General features: G+C 48.4%; 1 pseudogene; it reads right to left on the bottom strand.

The window, feature by feature from the left end:
* Nucleotides 1-1,467: 1,467 nt before the first annotated feature.
* LOC119351616 lies at nucleotides 1,468-1,606 on the bottom strand (annotated as a pseudogene).
* Between the last annotated feature and the right edge of the window lie 2,630 nt (nucleotides 1,607-4,236).

Here is a 4,236-nt window from a genome sequence, read left to right as displayed (position 1 = left end):
AATTCTAAGATAGTTGTAATCAGGTTTTTGATGGTACAAGCGCTCTAAAGGAGTAGAGTTGCCAATGACTTTGCTAGGAAGCCTATTGATAAGATAGGTGGCGGCAATGAACGCTTCATCCCAATATTTGAGAGGCATGGAAGCATGAGCTAGAAGGGAGAGGCCAACTTCGACTATGTGGCGATGTTTGCGCTCAGCAGAGCCATTCTGTTGATGTGCGTGAGGACATAACACATGATGAGCAATGCCAATGCTCCGGAAGAAGGAGTTGAGTTTCTCATACTCCCCTCCCCAGTCACTTTGGATTGACAAAATTTTTCTATCAAATTGTCTTTCAACAAGTTTCTGGAATTCTTGAAAGATAGAAAAAACTTCAGATTTGTACTTGAGTAAATAAATCCAAGTAAACTTGTTGTAGTCATCAATAAAACTCACATAATATTTTTTTTTCTTCCAAAAGAATCTCGGGCATGGCCCCATACATCACTAAATATAAGTTCTAAAGGAGCATGAGGAACACTATAAGACTTGGGATACGGAAGTTGGTGACTCTTGGCACATTGACAAGCTTCACAAATAGACTCACTAATGGAACTTTGTGACAAAGGGAGTTTGTCTTTATTAACTACTTGTTTCACTATGACTGAAGATGGATGTCCTTATCATTGATGCCACCTTTCCAAAGAGGGTTTGATGACGGAGTAGACTTGACGACACCGTCGACTAAGTGCTCTAGATGTGATGGGGTAGAGACCCCCAATGCATCTACCGTGATGGAGAAGTTCCCTCATTGCTCGATCCTTGATGAAAAAATAACGAGGGTGAGTTTCAAAGAAAACATTATTATCGGTGGCTATACGAGACATGGACGCAAGATTTTTATCAGCTTGTGGGACATGAAGGACATACTTAAGAATGAGATCACGTTTTAGGTTAGGGGAATTAATTGAAGCTTGACCAATGTGGAAAATGTCCATACCTCCTCCACTTGCAGTATGGATCTGATCAGCGCCATGGTACCTTTAGCGAAGAGCAAGTTGCTCTAGTTCATTGATGACATGATCGGTGGCACCAGAGTCAATGTACCAGACGCCTTCTCCTGCTTGTTCACGCATGGCAGCAGCAACATGGCGAGCGTCAGGGACAAAATTCTCATCGTAGCGGTGCCAGCAATCCATGACCTCATGGCCGGATTTCTTTCAGAGCTGGCATCGGGGACGAGGACGTGGAGCGGTAGGACGACGGCTATTGTTGGAGTTGAAGCCGATGCCGCTGTTGTTGGAGTTGTTGTAGCCGCTGTTGTTGTAGCCCCCCCACCAGAGCGAGCGCCGTCACCCTGAGGAGCGCCGTGTCCATGGCCGCTGCCACGGTTCTGCCCCTGGTGACCGCGCCCACGGCTGCGACCACAAGCAGCAGAGTTGGCCGAGGACTGCCGTAGGTCGCCGCCATGAAGAAGAGTGAGGTGCACGTCGAAGCTCAGTAGCTGGTTGTACAGCTCCTGGACGGTGATGGGTTCCACACGAGCGGCGAGTGCGGAAACGACCGGATTGTACTCCATGTCCAAGCCATCGAGGATCTTGGAGACGATTTCCTGATCGGAGAGGGCCGCGGCAGTGCACGCGACTTCATCGGTGAGACTTTTGATCCTGCCAAGATATTTAGCCATAGTCATGTTACCTTTTCTTAGGTTAGTGAGCTCGATGCGGGTGTTGATGGCTTGGGCTTGGCTCTGGGCGGAAAACATGGCATGGATGGCGCTCCAGACTTCGGCCGGCGTCTGCAATGTCGCAACCTGTGCGAGGATATTGCGGGAGAGAGATCCCATCAGATACCCTTGTAGTTGCTGCTGTTGTGCGTACCAGAGGGATCGGGCATAGTTGAAGATCTATTCCTCCTTGCCGTCCTTGGTAACGGTGAGGGTGGCCGGCAATGGCGGGCTCGTCCCGTCGAGGTGGTGTTCCATCTGAGCGCCTTTAATCTGAGGCAGCGCAATGGCCTTCCATAAGAGGAAGTTTCCCCTCATGAGCTTATCCTGTGGTGGCGATCCAAGAGACCCCGCGGTGGTGCTGGATGTGGATGGTGCGAAGGCGGAGGACGAGCTGGTTGTGAGCGTGCCCGACGTGCCGGACAGCGATGCGGCAGCGGTGGTGGCCATGATCTCGATCGAGGAGGCTTGATGCGCTTTACGAGAGATAGCTAGATGCGATCTTTGATTTATGAGGAAGAGGCTCTGATACCATGTAAAATAGGTTGGAAAGGGTGAACCCTTTGTCTCGGGCCGCATTGATATATATATATGGCAACAACCTTGGCATACAAGTTGTCGATCAAGAGATCCAGAGAGAAAGTTGTTACAGGAGATATGGGAGAGAAGAAGAGATAGAGGAGGACTACAAGTTAAACAGGAGACCTATCTCTATACAGTTGTAATTCTAACAGGTACTCGCCGGAGGGCACGTGGAAGTAGAAGCCGGACTCCGATTGTACTCGCTGCTTGGCCTCGGCGTCCAGGCTGAGCCGCGGCAGGTCGCTCCATTGGCGGGTTGCAGGGTTATAGATGAGGTATTGTTGTCTATTTTGCCGTAGCAGGAGGAGGCCATCGCACGAGGCCAGCAGGGAGCAGTACTATTGTACCCGCCGTCGAGGCTCGCCGGGAAGCGCGCGACAAGCCACCGGGCGGAGGCGGCCACAGCGTCCAGCTCTACATCGAAGGCGGGGCGACCATCGGGCCGAACCACCTTCGTTCTGGTGTAGAGGAGAACCTCGAGCGGGCGACGGCGCGCGGGCGAGGTGCGGAACTGCTGTCCGTCGATAATCCGGAGCCACTCCTTGGAGACGGCGCGGAAGCGGAGGACGGACTTGGCCGGCAGGCGGGCGAGGACCTCGGCGACCAGACCCTCGTCGAGGTTCACCTCGACGCACGTGCTCAGGCACATCTTCTTCTTTGGTTGTTCCATTGAAAACTGAAATTGAAATCGATGAGGGTTGGGAGGAAGATATACTGCCATGGTCGTTCACGAGATCGACACGGACTGCTCAGTGTACATGTTAGCGGACACGGGCACGTGGAAAATTCCGATCTCTTCTCCCGACGGGCCGCGTACCAAGCCCAATGAGGGTGGCCCATGGCCCATCGCTGAGCCAAACGCGGGAAGTGTGTCATGCCATGCTAAACCTGGCAGGCCCTATTTGACGTTCATCAGCGTCAAAAAGTTCTGCTTTCGCTGAGGCGAGCTGCCGGTTGTGCCGATTCATATATGGGGTTCGCGGTTCTTCGTTCGCTACAGCTTCCTTCCCTGTTTCCTGCGAGTTTTTTTTTATTTTCTTTTGTGGTTTTTTGCTTCCGGTTTTCAGTGGTTTTGTTCTGATTTTTTGGATTTAGTTCCTTTTTTATTTATGTTTTTTTTATTTTTCGTTTCTTTTCTTTTCTTTTTTTATTTCTTCTTCTCTTTTTTGTGTGTTATACAAAACATTCATCTTCTATTACAAAAATGTTCATCGTATGTTAAGAAAATATTTCACTGTACATTATGAAAAAGTTCACTATCATTATGAAAATATTCAGCATGTATTGCAAAAATGTTCATCGTACATTTAACAAAATTTTCACCATATATTATTAAAATGTTCATCGTATTTGAAAAGATGTTCATTATGTACTTGAAAAATGTTCAGTGTATATCACAAAATGTTCAATGCATATTTAGAAAAGTCAGTGTATATCACAAAAATGTTCAATGTTTATTTAAAAATTGTTCATCATATAATAAAATGATGTTCAATGGTTGGTTTTTTTAGTTATTATCTGCCGCTGCGCTTAGTTCTTAAACAAACTCGCACCGTACTAATCACTAACAGTCATTAGCTCAATTGGTGAAGAAGACGTCCTCTGCACTTTTGGTTGTGAGTTCGATTCCTCAACGGAACATGTTTTTTTGCTATTTTAAGTGCAGCTTACAGTAAGCCATCGAATGGGCCGGCCCAATTCCATGCACGCCCTGCGCGAAAGCTCCTCCTGTTGACGCTCGCGGGCGTCAGACCTGGAATTTCCTATTTGCCGCTCTGTGCGTCAATCTGTCGCTGTTCCACACAGAGAGCTACGACCAGCGAACTAGATGGGCCAGCCCATTCACGAGATCTAGAACGCGCTATAGTTTCCGGTTTAGGGAACCTGCTAGAAGGTTCCTGGTCGGTTTTATGAAGAACCTGAACCGGTTTTCTGTGTTTTTCGTTTTT

This window comes from Triticum dicoccoides, chromosome 1B, assembly GCF_002162155.2.
Source record: "Triticum dicoccoides isolate Atlit2015 ecotype Zavitan chromosome 1B, WEW_v2.0, whole genome shotgun sequence".
Classification (NCBI taxonomy): domain Eukaryota; kingdom Viridiplantae; phylum Streptophyta; class Magnoliopsida; order Poales; family Poaceae; genus Triticum; species Triticum dicoccoides.
Note: the sequence above shows the minus strand (reverse complement) of the source record. Positions and strands in the feature narration are given on the sequence as shown.